Consider the following 18,651-nt stretch of genomic DNA (forward strand, 5'->3'; position numbering starts at 1 on the left):
CAGCGTCCTACCTTCAAAATAGGAATGACAGAACTACCTCACAGGGATGTTAATTAAATGACACAATATATAGAAGCACTTAGCACAGTGCGTGGTATGTGGTAGTCTCCACTCCCCTCACCTCTTCTTTTAAGATAAATTTCTTCTCAGTGGGAAAGAGTAATAACTTTCCCAAGATAAAAAAAAAATCAGCAGCCCTTTTTCTGACTTTTAAATGCCACTTTAAAGGCCGCAAAGATGGGCCAGCTAAAATATTAGCCTTGGTATGTGTTTCAGGAATCCTAAGACCACCCATAAGTTCAGTGATTTGCTAGAAGGACTCACAGGATTCAGAAGCAGTTGCTCTCAGGGGTATAGTTGATTTCCCTTGATATCACCAAGGGGGAAGGACCCAGCAGGAGGAGTCTAGAAGAATCCATGCCCATATTTCCTGCTCTCTCCCTAGCAGCAGAAAGGAATGTGTTCCTCTAGCAAGGACATGCAGCAACACGTGCGTGGTGTTCTGCCCCGCGAAGTCTTCCTGAATGCTCAGAGTTTAGGGTTTTTCTTGGGGGTTTGTCACATCGGCGTAATGACTTGCCACATCTGCCAAACTGCCAGATCCCCAGAAGTAAGCAGGTGCTTAGTGCCCCAGATGGGCAAAACAACCTATCACTCAGAGAAGGTTTCAAAGGCAGAGTTCCCAGGCGCCAGCCAAGGACCCACCTTGTAAGAAGGCCTCTTAAAGATAGCAGCCTCAGGCTTCCTGCACCCATGGCAAGTGAGAAACTGGGAAAGGAGGACACAAGTTGCAGGAAAGAAGAGTAGTAAGAACTGGGGAAAGCAAAGAAAGGACAAAAGAGTGGAAAATAAAGAGAGAAAAGGAAGTCAAGGGAAGACAAGGGAAGAAGCCAGGAAAAGGAAGAGGGAGGGCAGGAAGAAGAGGAAATCATTGCTGGGCTGACCCAACCTGGCTTCTTCCTCGGGCCCCCTGACCCTCCAGCTCCAGGCTCAAGGCTGCTCCTCCCACGGCCCCACCTCACACTCCAATTCCTAGGATGCCACAGTGCTGCCCTGTACATGCCTACTTTCATCTCCTCTGTTTATATATGTGTATCTGTGCCCTTTGTCCTGCCGGTTTGGTGTAATCTGGCTGCTTTGATAAGGAGACAGAAGGATAAGGGAGGGAAAACCCAACAGTGATGAGATTAAATAGGAAAAGGCATTTGAGCTAAATGGAACAAGAGGACAATAACAGGCTCCCAGAGCTCCTCTGAACTTTGAAAGAAATACAGAGTCCTCCTGGCTTTAGAAGACAAGAAACAGTGGAAAAATATCGTGGCAGAATGGACTCTTTTCAATGTACAGTTGACCCTTGAACAACGTGGGCATCAGGGGTGCCGACCTCCCCATGCAGTTGAAACTCTGTGGATAACTTCTGACTCTCCCCAAAACTTCACTACTAATAACCTGCTGTTGACCCGAAGCCTTACCAATAATATATTGATGAACACGTAGTTTTGTACAGTATATACATTATATACTGTATTCTTACAGTAAAGTGAGCCAAAAAAATGTTAAGAAAATCATAAGGGAAATACATTTACAGTACTGTACTTTGAAACATCCACATACAAGTGGACCCATGCAGCTCAAACTAGTGTTGTTCAAGGGTCAACTGTACTTTTAAATTACAGTGGCCTCCTTGACTTCTGAGAGGTCATTGGTTACTTCTCCCATTTAAATATCTAGAGCAAGTTTTTTTTTTTTTTTTAAAGTTAAAAGATACTAGGGTTTTATTTTTCTAACCCTCCTTTTTTTTGGACTTTCTGAGTTCATAAAAAAGAGAAGAAGATAAGCGAGCTATTTCTTGCCCTAGTGCTTTTGTAATTGAAAAATATAACAGATCCTTTTCTCCTTTTCTCACATTTTGTATTTTAAAAATTGCTGTCAGACTAAGGCTTTGCCAAGTTCCAACCCCACGTGAAATCTTATCAAGAAAACTGAAAGATATATAAAAAGCAGATGGATTATAGGTATAATCATATAGCCTACACACATGTTATGGTTTTTTAAACAAGTTCATCTCTCTTGTGTTAAGGTGTATAATGTTAATTACATTTATGTACTGAAATATATGTCCTTTTATGATTCCATTTTCATATTATCAGGAAGGTTTTACTTTTGTAAAAAATATATATGTATTCATCTGGATAAAGGCAGATATCCTAGGTAAGAGAAGAAATTAGAAAAAACATGATACCTTTCCAACTTCAGTTACCTAGAAGTCTACTACATGGACAAAGGAGAAGATATTTTGACAACTCCGGAGGATGGAGGTTGAACAAATAAAAGACAATTTTCATTAGGCACATTAAACTCACTTAAGGAAAAACTTGATATCTGATATCAGTTAGTCCCTTCTAGAAACAGAATGGCTACTTCATTTGTAATTGTCAAGTGAGGGGCATTGTCACTGAGAGAGCTCAAGACTGGAATGCTGGTATTAGTGAGACTCTGAGAAATCAGTGGAGAGCCAATGGAAGGACTGGACAGAAGAGTGAACACAGAGATTCCCACAGAGGCCAAAGACAAAGATGGGCTACCAAGAATGAATTGGGAGACTGGGAACCTTATTGACATGGGGCAGATGCCAAAAGCCTTGTGAGATGGGTCAGGTGGCCAACCACAACTAAAGAGGTCTGAAGTTGAAGTTTAGCACAAGCATAGAAGGGAATTCCAACTGGATAGAGAGAAAGGGGAATTGAGCCCCAAGAGAAAACTTAAGGGTCAGCAAAGAGAGATCAGGTTAGGCTAGCCTATGTGGAGGTAACAAATCAACCCTGGAATCTCAGTGGTTTAACACAACAAAGTTTATCTCTTGCTCAAAATACATGTTCCAAAGCAGGTAGGTAGGGAACTCGGTTTCACACAGTTATTCTGAGGTCTGAGCTCAGAGGTCTGATGCTTTATAGCTGCTTTATCTGTATCACAGAGGCTCCAAGTTCTCTGAATATAAGAAACAGGAAAAGGCAGGAGCACGCAGACTCTTAAGTGACTCAGAACTACAGTGAGGCTTCTCTTCTCATATTCCCATTGGTCAGAGCTCAGTCACATGCCCCAACCCAACTATGAGGGAGGCTAGGAAATGTAGGGGAGGAAACGGCTATTCAGTGAGCTCACTTGCCAGAAGCTGCATCACCCAGATAAAACCCTTTCCAGGCAGAGATGCTATAGACATTCTTTATCTCAGCATACTACCCTATAAGGCCTTCCTTGCCCAGCCATTAAATAAGTTCTGAATTTCTGACACGGCGGGTTACCACTGCTCAAGCATTCAAACAGAAGCTGGGGAAGGGCCAAAGGCCAAAACACCGACAACACCACATGTGGGCAAGGATGTGGAGCAACAGGAACTCTCTCATTCATTGCTGGTAGGACTGCAAAACGGTACAGCCACTTTGGAAGACCGTTTGGCAGTCTCTCACAGAATTATAAATACTCTTACCATATGATCCAGCAATTGCACTCCTTGGTATTTACCCAAATGAACTGAAAACTTATGTCCATACAAAAACCTGCACAGAGATGTTTATAGCAGCTTTATTTAAAATTGCCAAAGTTGGAAGCAACCAAGATGTCCTTCTGTAGGTGAATGGATAAACAAACAGTGGTACATCCGGACAACGGAATATTACTCAGCACTAAACAGAAATGAGCTATCAAGCCATAAACAGCCATGGAGGAACCTTCGACACATATTAGTAAGTGAAAGAAGTCAATCTGAAAAGGCCACATACCATATGATTCCAACTATATGACATTCTAGAAAAGGCAAAACTATAAAGACAGTAAAAAGATTATGGTTGACAGGGGCTGGGGGGGAGGGATGAATAGGCAGAGTATAGAGGATTTTTAGGATAATGTAACTATTCCGTATGACACTAGAGTGGCGGACATATGTCATTATATATTTGTCAAAACCTATGGAGTGTGTGCAACACCACCAGTGAACCCTAATGTAAACTAGAGTTTGGGTGATAATGACGTGTCACTGTAGGTTCATAAACTAACAAATGCACCACTCTAGTGAGGCATATGGATAGTGGGTGAGGCTGTGCAAGTGTGGGGAGGGTATAGGGGAATTCTCTGTGCTTTCCCCTCAATTTTGCTGTGAACCTAAAAGCCTCTAAAAAAATAAAGTTTATTAATTTTAAAAAGTAGGGATGTTCCTCTTCAATAAGGCAGTAGAAGGGATGTATTTATTTGGTACAAAGTGAATCAGATGACCTCTTAAAGTCCCTTCCAACCCTGAGGTTCCCTGATTTCTATGCTCTGTTTGGTGTTGAGAGACCACTGACTTCTTAGGACAAGAAGGGATTTGAAAGGTCATCCAATGGACGAATTCTTTTCTCTGCGGCAGGACTGCTGAAAGGTCATCTAATCTATGCTGGAAGATCTTCAGAGAATGGAAATTTGGTGCCTCCTTGATTAACTCTTTCAACACCTCCTTGAATCACCTTGTCTGAGAGTCATCCTTACATTGAGCCAATCTGTGTCTCCATAATTCCCACCCTTTAGGTTTATCAGTGGGAATCAGAAAGATAGCAGTACGTGTCCATCCGGAGGCAAATCTAGTATCTATTCAACAGAAATCCCACCAAAAAATTGAAGCCCTTGCCTTATAGGTAGGCTTTGCAGGAAAATGAGGCAGGGATCAGAGACAACCAGACAGCAAGCCAGACTCAGAGTGACCTTGAGGTCCTGAAGGACAGAGGCAGGGGCTCAGTTTAGGTGCTTGTGAGGTTATCGCAGGGCCACAGGCAAATTTGGGCAAAGAGCACAATCATTTGTTTTGGGGAGGGTCAGCATCCTACTGATGAATACTGAGTTTATTTCAACTAAACATTCCTATACCATACCTTGACCAAAAGGTTCTTTTAAATTGATTATAGACAGAAGGATCTATCTAAGAAGTTCACAACCTTCTTTAGGAAATATAAAAGAATTGTGCCAAATCAAGTGGATACTGCTCATTCCTTATTTTGCTTGGTATTCCTTAGAAATCCCACACTACTAAATACTCTTTCTTTGACACTTTCCTCTTCCTTGGCTTGACCTTCTTTGCCTTGGGCCTATTTTCTCTCAACCTCCTTCACTGGATTCTCTCTCCTTGCTTCTAATAGTGGTGGTTTTACCAAAGCCCAATCCCCCACCTTCTTAATAAGACACCTTTACTGGGCCATCTATCCACTCCCATGGCTGTATCTACACTTATATGTTGACGAATCCCAAATGTGTATCTCCCCAAGAGCCTCTCTCCTGCACTCCCAATTTACCTCTACCTAAACAGGGCACAGATGCCAAGAGTATGGGTACTCACAATGGATCCCATTGTCATTTACTCCCCTGTTCATGCATTTCCAACTTGGCACCATATTCACCTAGTCTCCAAATCTGGGAAACCAGAAGTCATCCTGTACTCTTCCTTCTCCATGAACTTCCATAATCCAGGCATGAAGCCCCATCAACTCTATATCCAGGCGGCTCTAAAATCTGCCTCTTCCTTCCATCCTCATCACAAACGACATAGTTCATAATCTCTCATTTGGACTGTTGTAACATCCAGCTTTAACTTTTACATATGCTTCATTCATTATACTATATTATAGTTTAAGGCTTTTATAATGAACAACGAATTTCTTTTTTTTAAACGATTTTTAAAGTTTATTTAAGCAATCCCTACACCCAACATGGGGCTTCAACTCACGACCCTGAGATCAAGAGCTGCATGCTCTACTGACTGAGCCAGCCAGGCGCCCGTGAACAACAAATTTCTTAACTTGAACTTACCCTGTTCCAGTCTAGCTCCCCACAAGCCACTAACTGGAACTATTACAGGTATTTGGTCATCTAGTAGTTGCCACAGTATCTCTACATAGTATGCTTTATGTCACAATTTCTTGGTTTATCAAAATCAAATTTCTATTAATTTTCTGCTACTCTAGATGAGATTTAACCTATCTCTCTCACCCCCAAATTTCCAGTAGCCCTTTTCCCAAAATTCTGAATTTACAACCCAAATATAAGGCAAGATTTTTCCTCAAAATTACCTCATCATTAATAAACTCCTAACAAAATAAAATAAAGTCCTTACTAAGATTTTCATATTACAGGCAGTAGGCAGTCTCCCAATGACTTAATTTTGAACAACAAAGTGCTATTTGGGGAAGACACATTAACCCGAAATGACCTCAATCAAACTCAGCTTGAATGCTTATAGAGGTCACTTGACAGGATGGGGGAAGGTAAATAAATTTACACATATTGAGTCACCATTTCTGGAGAAATGACTTCAAACTGCAGCTCTCAGTGCCACTGCATACAAGCCTTTTTTAAAAATCAGTTTATTACAGTACATTAAATACGTATGTTGTGGAGCTTACAGCAAAGTAATGGGCATATGTGAATCATGGTAAAATTTCTAATGGCAGCACTGGGCTCAGAATAAAAAAGCGCTACAATCAAACAACTTCGTGGAAGTGAATATGGCACTGTCTTCAACTGGCTCTTGATGGAAGAGAAATGAATGTCAATGTGTATGTGCGGAGTTTGAAAAAAGTTATATCATGAAATGTGAGAGTGAAAAAGAGCAGTTTTGTATAACTATATTTTATATAACATGAGATTTAAAACATGTAGATATAATTAAAGTTCAAGTTAGGGGCACCTGGGTGGCCCAGATGGTTAAGCATCTGCCTTTGGCTCAGGTCATGATTCCGGGATCCTGGGATCGGGTCCTGCATCGGGCTCCCTGCTCAGCAGGGAGTCTGCTTCTCCCTCTCCTTCTGCCCCTCCCCCTTTCTTGTGCGTTCTCTCTCTCTCTCTCTGAAATAAATAAAATCTTTTTAAAAAGTAATTAAAGTTCAAGTTAAATATTATAGGTAGACATTTGGCTGTTTCAACTCTCTCCCTAAATATTGTATATTCAAGTTGAAAAAAAGAGATGTTGTTTTCAACTCTCATTTGGGAAAGGGATGTTTTCACTTATATTCGGGGTCCACTTATACTTGGGCATCTATTCCAGTCATATCTCCAGATCAAGACCTCCACTGGTCAATACTGCTAGTAAGTAAATACACTTCTGTTTCTCTATTTCATGTTCCCTCCACCATAGGCACTGTCTCTTGGTTCTTCATTCTATAAAGGGAAGCAGTAATCCTCTCTCCTTTTTCTCTACTGCTCCTTCCCTGTCCCTACCAGCCTGATTCTGTAACAAAACTCATCAGTGCTTTGTCCAACAAGGGTCGCAAACTATCAGCCCCTGAGTGAATGATGACTGAATGTTTTTTGTTTAATTTAAATAGAAATTTCTAAGTTAAATTAGCTTCTCAGTATTTTAAACTGAGAAATTTCACCTGTAAGTGAAGTACTCTTTTCTTATTTCTTTTGTGCTTCATTCTTTTGCCTTCTCAGTTTCATGACCTTCACCCTAACATGTTCCATCATCCAGCTGCCTGGAGAGAGACCGGAATTCATTAAAGAAAAAATCTGAAGAGAAAACCCAAGGAAATATTAATCTCCAGGTCTTTAAAACCAGGCTTATAAAGCAGGACACTAATCCTCCAAAACTAGCTTATTGCTTGAGACAGGATTTTCTCAATTACTTTATGTCCCTCTTAAGTTTGCCAAGGAACAGGCTTTGAGGATCCAGCCTCACAGATTCTTACAGTAGCCTGACAGTAGCTAATCCACCTCTCCCAGCCGGACACATGCTATGGCAGTCCGAGGATGTTACACATAGGCTCACTCTACAGCCTGGTTTGACCTGTACGGTCCCAGTTTACACATGCTGTCCCTTCAGCCCCTCCAGGTAGTATCTCCTTTCAGCTCTCAAATGTGTTCCAGGTCACATGATATATTTTATGGGTCATCCTCGTTATGATAGAAGCTAAGGGGCAGCCCTCTGTGATGGTTAATTTTATGTATCAACTTACCAGGCCACACAGCGGTCAGATATTTGGTCAAATACTATTCTCACTATTTCTGTGAGGGTGTTTTTGAGTGAGATTAAAACTGAAATTGGTGCACTAAGTAAAGCAGATTGCCCTCCCTAACTTGGCTAGGCCTTGTCCAATCACTTGAAGGCTGAAATAGAACAAAAAGGCTGACCCTTTCCCAAGTAAGAGAGAACTCCTCCTGCCTAATAGCTTTCAAACTGGTACACTGGCTTTTTCCCACCTTGGGATTCTAATTGAAACGTTGGCTCTTCCTGGGTCTTGAGCCTGCTGGCCTTCAGACTGGAACTACACTACTGGCTCTCCTGATTCTCAGTCCTTTGGATTCAGACTTGAACTATATACCATTGTCTCTCCTGGGTCCCCAGCCTGCCAAGTCACCCTACAGATCTTGGGACTCATCAGCCTCCATAATTGCATGAGACAATTCCTTCTAGTAAACATCTTTATATATATATATATATACACACACACACACACACACACACACAAACACCCTATTGGTTCTGTTTTCCTTAAGAACCCTAACTATTACACCCTCCTGTCTTCTGATCTGAGGAGCTCTGAGAAAGAGAAAGAAGCAGGAGAGCAAAGTAGAGAGTTGGGTCTCCTGATTTCTTTTCTTTAGCTTGTGCCTGGCAAAGGAGAGACATCATGGACAAATGCGGGTGAATACAGAAAATCTGGAACTCTGAGATGAAGCTCTCATACCATTCTGCAGTGCAATCATATACCTTGCCTGACAACTAAGTCGTGCAGGGGGAGACCCTGAAATTCAGCTTGCTCAGGGTATCCTGGTTTCCCACTATGGAAAATAGCTGAGTTTTCCAGATGTAGAATTTGCTAAAGAGAATAACTACAGTGGGGGTAAGGTGGCATCGACTGAAGATTCTATAGACCACTTAAGTCAAGAGTGCTATGGTCTCAATGTTTGCGACCCACCCCCCAAATCATATGTTGAAATTCCAACCCCCAAAGGTGATGGTATTAGTAGGCAGGGCCCTTGGGGTGATTATGTCATGAGGGTGGAGCCTTTATGAATGAGATTAGTGCTCTTATAAAAGAGATCCCACAGGGCTCCCTAGCCTTTTCCACCATGTGAGGATACAGTGACAAGTGTGTGACTCAGAAGAGGGCTCTCACCCTGATCTTGGACTTCCAGTTCCCAGAACTGTGAGAAATAAAGTTTTGTTGTTATAAGATACCCAATCTTTGGTATTTTGTTAGAGCAGCCCAAACAGACTAAGACAGGGCCAAATGAAAGTCAGGGTCAGACCTCAGAGGAATCTGCAGTGACAAGAGAGGAAGATCTAAGGCCAAAGCAGCCAGAGCAACACGAGACCCTCACAAAGCCAAGAATGGCCATATCACCGGTTCTCCCATCAAAGATGTGAGCCGCAAATGCCAGCCAAGCTAGCACCCAAGGGAACAAGTAACAATGCTTCAAGAACCCAGAAGGTGATCCAAAGAACCTGACTCTTCCCTCCCGCCAGGAGGTTACAAAAACTACACCCTACCCCACACATGTCAATGCTCTTCTAGAGAGAAAAGCAGTAGGAAACTGGGTATTTTTATATTAGTTTGAACCGTATTAGTCACCAATTTTCAACCATTTGTTGAAATGGCTGAAATGATCCACAAAATATGACCATAACATTTATTTCAAACTATATAAAAAGTTTACAACTCAATAATAAAAAGACATAACCCATTTTTTAATGTAGGTAAAGGATTTAAATCGACATTTCTCCAAAGTAGATCTACAAATGGCCAGTAAGCATATAAAAAGATGTTCAACATTATTAGTCATTAAGGAAAAAAATCAAAACCCAACGAGATACCACTTCATACCCACTAGGTTGGCTATAATCAAAAAGACAGACAATGACAAGAGTTGGCAAAGAGGTGGAGAAACCGGAACCCTCACACGCTGCTTGTGGGAGTGGAAATTGGTACAGCCACTTTGGAAAACAGTTGGACAGTTCCTCAAAAAGTTAAACACAAAGTTCCTATTTGACCCAGCACTTTCACTCCTAGGCATATACCTAAGAGAAGTGAAAACATGTGTCTACATGAAGACTTGTACATGATTGTTCATAGCAGCATTATCTATAATAGCCAAAAAGTGGAGACAATTCAGATGTCTATCAACTCATAAACAGGATGTGGTCTATCCATACAATGGAATACTATTCAGACATAAAAGGAATGAAGTACTGATACATGTTACACAGGGATAAACCCTAAAAAACATTATACTAAGTTAAAAAGCCAGTCACAAAGAGCCACGTATTGCATGATTCCATTTATATGAAATGTCTAGAGTAGACAAATCCATAGAGACAGAGAGTAGATTAGTGGTGGCCAGGGGATGGGGGGAGGGGAGTGACTACTAATGGGTATGGGTTTTGGGGGTTTTCTTGAGGTGATGAATGTTTTGGAGTTAGATAGTGGCAATTGTACAACTTTGTGAATATACTAAAACTACTGAATCATAAACTTTCAAAGGTGAATTTTATGGCATTTGAATTATACCTTAATAATTTAGAACAGGGGAAAACATTTCCTAAAATTTCAGAGTGGAGTAACATTTAAACAAGTTTGACTTTTAGGTGTTGTTGATGTCTTCTTATGTTTTTCCTCTAACCAGAGGAAGGGAGATCGGGAGAGGCCAAAATTACACACTAAATAATGAAATGAGCTCTTTTTCTTCATACCTAGAATGTGGTATGAAAAGGATTTTCTGACCCTGTGATATGCATAAAGATCCAGCTTTCTGGGGCGCCTGGCTGGCTCAGTCAGTGGAGTGCGTGACTCTTGATCTCAGGGTTGTGAGTTCGGGCCCCACAGTGGGTGTAGAGATTACTTAAAAATAAAATCTTTTTTTTTTTTTTTTTTTTTTTTTAAGATCCAGCTTTCTGGTTCTCTTGAAATGTTTTTATCTGGTAACAGGGCCTGGTCATCCTGTATGAAAATAACCCTCTCAGTCCACCAGCAGCAGCAGCAGCCCACTTTAGATGGGCCATACACTCTTCAGGTTGTCATGGCCCCTTCCTCAACTAGCATCACTCACTCCCATTGCCTCTCTAATTCTCAATATATTTGAATTTGTGATTCCTGGTAAAAGAGTCAATTTCAAATGTTAAACATCAATAAGCAGTGTTTATATTTGTTTCAGTTAGGAATATGTTTAGCTGCAAATAACAAACATCTAAATAATACTAGCTTTAACAAATAGGGTTTTTTTTCATTTCATGTATCAAGAAGTCCGGAAGTGGGTAGTTGCTCAAGTTGGATCAAGAGCCCAATGATAATAAGATCCTAATGTCCAGAGGCTACTGGCTATCTACCAAATATCTATTTTCTCCTTTCTGTATTATTTGAACCCTGAGATTACTTGAAGGGGCAATGTGATGAACTAAAAATGAAATTTCCTGTTTCCCTTACAACTAGGAGTATTTGAGACAGTCCTGGTCAATGAGATGTAGGTAAAAGTCACTCAAAGGGACTTCTAGGAAGGCAATTTTAAGGGGTTAACACAGTTGGCATATATCTTCTGTTCTCTTTGCTCTTCCCTTTCTCTATGGCTAAAATGAATATACGATGGCTAGAGCTCTGACAGCCATTTTGAGAACAGGAGGATTCAGATGTCAAAGCACAAAGGCAAAAGGAGTATGGGTCCCCGGGTATAACATGTAACTACTATAGCAGTCTTAGACTACCCATTGTGGACTAATACAGCCATAATTTAAGCCACCCTTTTATGGGTTTTTATTACTAGCAGCTGAATGCAATTTCTGATTCATATACAGCCAATGTACCTATAGCTCCTTTGGCCTTTTCTTTAAAGTATTAAAATCGATGCTGCCTTGCTCATTACAAGAATATGGAGGGGGGAAAGTGTCTGTCAGAGGCACGGCTTTCCTGTTCAGTTAAAGGCAGGGTAAGCACTGGGGCATTATTCGAAACTAAATGGATATCTTAACCAGTTGTGGTTGAAATTAGGAATACACAAATTCTTCGAGTACGTACTACCACCCTTCTTATTAAGGAAGCTTTGCAAGTTGGAACAAATAAAGATGGTATCTATGCAAAATATCCCCCTGGAACTCAGAATATGCCACTGATGTTCTAGTTCAGGTTCTTTGAATTCCGTATTTCCAACTACCTGTGCTATGGAATAACTCAGTTTTCTTATCTACTTCCCTATATCCAAAACTCTCGTTTGAACAGTTCATAGATGCAAATGCACTAAAACCATGTGGACATGAGTATTCCATAAGATACAGGCTCATCCAATTCACAGTAACAAAGATATGGAAACAACCTAAATGTCCATAGGTGGACGAATGGATAAAGAAAATGTGGCATATCCATACAATGGAATATTATTCAGCTTTAAAAAAGAAGGAAATTCTGCCATTTGTTACAACATAAATGAACTTGAAGGACATTATGCTAAGTGAAATAAGCCAGTCAGAGAAGGGCAAATGCTATATGATTCTACTTAGATGAGGAATTTAGAGTAGTCAACCTCATAGAAGCAGAGAATAGAATAGTGGTTACCAGGGGCTGGGGGGAGGGGGAAATGGGTGCTACTCAACAGATTAAAGTTTCAATTATGCAAGATGAGTAAGTTTTAGAGATCTGCTTACAACACTGTGCCTATAGTTAACAATACTGTATTGTGCACTTCAGAATTTGTTAAGAGGTGGGGGCGCCTGGGTGGCTCAATTAGTGAAGCATCTGCCTTCAGCTCAGGTCATGATCCCAGGGTCCGGGGATCGAGCCCCGCATCAGGCTCCCTGGGGAGCCTGCTTCTCCCTCTCCCTCTGACTGCCACTCCCCTCTCTTGTGCTCACTCCCTCTCAAATAGATAAATAAAATCTTTTTTAAAAAGAATTTGTTAAGAGGGTAGATCTCATGTTAAATGTTCTCCCTACAATAAAAGAAAAATTTTTTAAAGATTTTACTTATTTATTTGACAGAGAGAGCACAAGCAGGGGGAGGGGCAGAGGGAGAAGCAGGCTCCCCGCTGAGCAGGGAGACCGACGTGGGACTCGATCCCAGGACCCCAGGATCATGACCTGAGCTGAAGGCAGACGCTTAACCGACTGAGCCACCCAGGCGCCCCAGAAATTTTTTTGATACACACTCATCCAGATAACTAGAAAAAAATATATTTATGTGTATATATGTGTACATATAATTTCCACCTAATGAAAACACCAAACTTTCACGTTCTTGTAGCAAACAACACACTCCAAGAATACACCATTTTGTAGGCCCAGCTTGAGCCATGCTGTCCTAAACGGTTAATGACCTCCCTCTTACTCCCTTCTCTGGAGCGTGCTTGTCATTTTGTAATACATTTCTTTGTTTTCTCGTCTCTTTCCTACTTGTCTGGGAGCCTCTTAAGGTCAGCAACTGCTCTTCTCTATTTCCTTACAGATAAATCTAATGACTTAACACTGGATAAAATGTTCTATAAATACTGGTTGCTTTGAATGAAGCTCTAGATAAAACTCATCACACTTTGAAGGAGGCCCATCAGTATGACAAATTTGAAATTATCTTCACTTGCAATTTGTACAAACACAGAAAAGGAAAATCCATTAAAAAGTACTCAAGTCTTTAAGAACTTGACTTTGATGGCCGGCAAAGAAGACCAAGGAAAGCATGCTGTTCCCCTTGACAGGTATTTCTTATTTATCCTTCCTATCAGAACGCATAGATTTTGTTTATCCTTCCTGTTCAATCAGCACCAAGAGGTGTAATGGTTGTGAAAGGTCCCTAATGTCTTTGGCACCCTCCTTCCAGCCTCCTATTTTAGGGCAGAACCGATGAGCTCATTTACAGAAAGGCTTGCCAGGCTCTGCATATGGTTTGTAATATAAATAGATCACATCTTAGGCATATCAGCAAGATAGAGGAGGCTTGCCCTCCCCAAAGTCTGCTGAAGTAGAAATTCTCACCTAAAAAAGTATGCAAGCCACCTCTACTTTCTACTTCTCAGGGAATTTAAGGATGTGTTGTGTGAAAATTTCAATCTTTGGCAAACTTAGATGAGTCTTGGACCATCCAAAAATAGAATATTCCAAAACTAAAGACTAAATGGTAATCCTGTTTAATTTCAGACTTTCACCTATCATTGGGCTTCATGACTACACATTTATTAAGATCAATTTAGGTTCACAATCTGGGGGTTATAACCTATTGCATTAGCCTAAACATACAGTGATTTGATTCCACATTATCACTTATAAATAAAACCTGATAATTTGATTTACTCATGATATGACTCCCTATTAAAATAAAAATGAATCTACAAGGTAAAGTTGACAACAAAACCAAATGATCCAGAGCTATTCAATAGTCACAAACAGGGGGGCTTTGTGATTTATTTTAACATATAATTATTTGGGTTTTTTTTAAGATTTTATTTATTTATTTGAGAGAGAGTGAGTGAGAGAGAGCATGAGAGATTGGGTCAGAGGGAGAAGCAGACTCCCCGCTGAGCAGGGAGCCCAATGTGGGACTCGATCCTGGGACTCCAGGATCATGACCCAAGCCGAAGGCAGTCGCCCACTGAGCCACCCAGGCGCCCTAATTATTTGTTTTTAATGCTTTTTTATTTGAAATAGTTTTAAGACTCACAAGAAGTTGCAAAAATAATAGAGTTCTCTGTACCTCCACCCAGCTTCCCCAAATGAGAACATCTTACATAACTATTGTGCACTGTCAAAACCAGAAATTGACATTGATAGAATATTACCAACTCAGCTAATAATCTCATTTGGATTTCACTATTTTGCTATACTTTTTTGGGGGTGGGTGTTCAGTATCTAGCTCTATGGAATTTCATTACATGTCTAAACATGTAATGTTTATTACATGTTTACATAAATGTAATAAATGTGTAACCACCACTGCAAGCAGGATATACATTGTTATTCTTTTAAAACATTTATGGAGGCCCAACTAGGCACTAGGCACTGTTAGGCAGTTTTACATAATAACCTCATGAGGTAAACTTACTATCCTCATTTTGGAGTGAGAAGACAAATATAAAAAGGGGAAAGCATACATCGTCCCTTCTTCCGTCCTTTACTATCAGGCATGTGACTAAGAGGAACTCTTGTCTAATGACATCAATTTCAACATGAGGGATTGATTTTCTTAATCTTTATATTGGGGCTTCATTAAGTCATAGCTCTTCAATTTTCAAATGTATAAAGAGAAAGTTCACACAAATTCAAGTTCACATCTCTTGACTTTTTTTTTTTACTACTGTTAGACATGAAGCAAGTGAAGAGATCACAAAACAAAGAGGATCCATCCTGCAGCTCAGGATGGCAAATGCCCCAGGTCTTAAGTCCCTTTTGCTTTCCCTCAAAACCATAGCAACTCTATTTCTGTTCTTGCTTTTCTCCTGCACCCAGACAATAACATTTTTATCCTCTGAGGATTATTTCTAAAAATAAAATGGAAAAGAAGAAACATGGAACAGTCTCTATCTTTGGTTTGTAAATGTTACTTTTAACCTGCTATCTAGTTTAGTTCCCTACTAGAAAACACTCTGTCCAATGCACTGTCTTCAGGTGCCATGCAGTTAGAAAATGTATGACCTAATGCTTCATGTGCCCTTGTCCCCCTACCACTGGGGGTCCCATAAAGGAAATGCGGTGGAGCTCACTGGGGCTCAGCCCTGAGCTATGGGCCATTACTTCTTGTCTGACCTCCACCTCTGCCTTTCCTTTTACACCCAGTCCAGCCTAAACAGTTGGGACCTCACAGTTGAGTTTTTCTCCTACTTCACTGGCCACTCCTCTCAGTCCCTTTCCCCATTTCCTCGTTCTCTTTCTGACCTCCAAAGTTGCGGTCCCTGGGGACCATCCTCAGCCTTTTACCTAAGACAGCGATTCCCCCTCAACCAAGGGTGATTTTCACTCCAGGGGACATGTGGCAGTGTCTGGAGCCATTGGGGTTGTCACAACTGGGGATGGGGTGAGTAGAGGCCAGGGATGCTGCTAAACACCCTGTGATGTCCACTGTAGGATGCAACAGCCCCCCAACAAAGAATTATCCCTCCCCAGATGTTAATAGTGCCATGGTTATGAAATCTTGCCCTACAAGATCTTATTCAATGCTATGATACACCCAGATTCGGTCTACATGCTGAGCACTTCTGAAGTTGAATCTCTAGCCCGGCCTTCCCCTGCCGACTCCAGGTTCTTATATGCAACCGTCTTCATTTATGTCTATTAGGTGCCTCAAACTTAACTTGTCCACAACCAAACTCTTGCTGTACCCACAAACCTGCTTCTCCCCCAGCCTTTCCCATGTTAATGATGACATCTTCCAAGTAATCGTCTTAGATTTAAATTCCGATTTTATGGAAATCATTCCGTGCAGGCATACTATGAGTAGAATCAAAGAACAGCGGAGCTGTTAGGGATCTATCTAATTCAGGAGATGAGGTGAGCAAGACCCAGAAGTTCCTGAGATGTACCCAAGTCTATACATTAAATTTGATGGTACAGCCAGAATGAGGATTATTGTTCCCTACAGCTTCTGTGTCCTAAAGGTTGTGAGAACTTTTCCTGTAGATGACTTGACTCTTAGGTAAAATATGCAGCTCAGTTGCTTTCACTTGTTTTTGTAAGTCACTGTGAGATAGGTGGTTTCTTGGAGGGCATGGGTCAGCAAACTACAGCCTGTGGGCCAAACCTGGGCTGCCACCTGTTTTTGCATGGCCCATGAGCAGAATGATTTTACCATTTTTTAAATAGTTTTGGGGGAAAATTCCAAAGAACGATGATAACACACGATATATGAAAATTATCTAGGGACGCCTGGGTGGCTCAGTCGGTTAAGCGTCTGCCTTCGGCTCAGGTCATGATCCCAGGGTCCTGGGATGGAGCCCCACATTGGGCTCCCTGCTCAGTGGGGAGCCTGCTTCTCCCTCTGCCTGCCTGCCTCTCTCTCTCTCTGACAAATAAATAAATAAAATCTTAAAAAAAAGAAAATTATGTTAAAAACAAATTTTAGTGTGTGTAAATAAAGTTTTATTGGAGCACAGCCACAGTCATTCATTCACTGGTGTATCGTGTATGGTTACCTGTGTGCTACAACAGCAGAAATGAGTAGTTGCAACACACATCATCTGGCAAGCAAAAGTGAAAATACTATCTGGCCCTTTACAGAAAGAGTTCACTGACCTCAGTGTACTGATAAGAGCTCAGAGTTTAGAGTTTAGAAAAAATAACAGCTTTCAACTTTGTCTCGGCTGACAGTATGATCTTTGAATATGATTCAACATCTGTGAGCCTCAAGTTAAATGAGGATAATAATACTTTCCTTGAAGGATTGTTAGGAGTATTAGAAGTAATGCCTGTAAAGGTTTGGAATATAGTTGGAACTCTACAAATACAATAATAATAATACTTATTAATATTATTATTATTAACACAAACTTTACCCCTCAAAATTTCCCCTTTGATATGCTTTGAGAATTCCTATGTCAAATGCCTTTTTCTGAAATCCAAGCAAATACACAACTTTAAATGGCTGTCCCAGTCCCCTTCATCCATTAGTTGGGTGATGACAGAACAAGTTCTCATCACATCATGTTTTGACAGCAAACTGGAGGAAGGCTAATATCTTAATAATTCAAATGTCATTGTACCCAGTCATGAATTCTCGGAGTAATTAGTTTCCTGGAAAATTGTCTCCTGAGTGATAAAGGTGACACTATCTGAAATAGGAAATTATCATGACCTGCCCAATCCTCTTTCCAACTTTGTCATCCCAAGAATGTCACAATATAAGTTAACAGAAAATGGGGGAACTGACACTGAGTAAACAGCATGTAGAAATAGTCTCTGAGCTACCACAACCCCATCTTCCACACTTCCTGCAGGCCCCTTGGAGTGGCCATAGAAGCAGAGAATGGCCTTGATTTGTGATTGGCATCCCCGCAGGCTTCCAGGGGTAAGAGATGGGAGCATGCATGCCTGACACTCACCTTGCCTGTAGCCTCCATTGGGGCCTTGACCTCAGCCCTGGCCACCTCCAGTCCTTCAGAAGATTCTGCCATCCCTGGTGGCTTCTCGGCCTCAGGCTTGTCTCCTGGCTTACAGCTCATTCCTGGAGTGGAAAAGAGGTCAACTCTAGCTCTTTTTCTTTGTGTGACCCCATCCTTTTGCCCTCTTGCATCCTGCCATTTTCTCCTGCTCTCTAAGGTAGTTTCGGCTAGATAGAGTGTCACTTCCAGCCTCCTTAGACTTCCTCTTCCTGCTGAACTCCCCTTTCTATGGTACTTTCTGGGATGATCCACATCTCTCACGAGTGACAAGACGTCATCTTGCTAATTAACATATGGCCTAATTATGGCTGTGTTACACTTTAGAAGACAGAATTAAAGCCTGAAGTGACCTAAGTAATTAGGAGGGGCAGACAGAGACAAATGAAAGCAGCAGCAGTAAAGTGGGGGGAGCCACTGACTTGGCCACGTCCTGTGAGGCTGGAAACAACTGGCCATGACTCAGGTGCATGGGCACCTTGGGATCAGCTCCAAGCAGGCTGCTGTTGTGAAAAGGGAGCATCCTATGTAGAACAAGATGGGATTTTCTTTCTTCCTCCTCTCTTTCTC

At 41.2% G+C, this 18,651-nt stretch overlaps 1 protein-coding gene across 1 annotated transcript in view; it reads right to left on the bottom strand.

The window, feature by feature from the left end:
• Positions 1–18,273, bottom strand: part of FRMPD4 (FERM and PDZ domain containing 4) — an 829,477-nt gene extending 811,204 nt beyond the window's left edge. Inside the window, exon 1 of the mRNA XM_078064492.1 lies at positions 18,025–18,273. The gene's annotated coding sequence lies outside the window, so the exon portion shown is untranslated. The remainder of the gene's footprint in view (positions 1–18,024) is intronic.
• Positions 18,274–18,651: the final 378 nt, after the last annotated feature.

The sequence above is a fragment of the Halichoerus grypus genome, chromosome X, assembly GCF_964656455.1.
Source record: "Halichoerus grypus chromosome X, mHalGry1.hap1.1, whole genome shotgun sequence".
Taxonomy (NCBI): Eukaryota; Metazoa; Chordata; class Mammalia; order Carnivora; family Phocidae; genus Halichoerus; species Halichoerus grypus.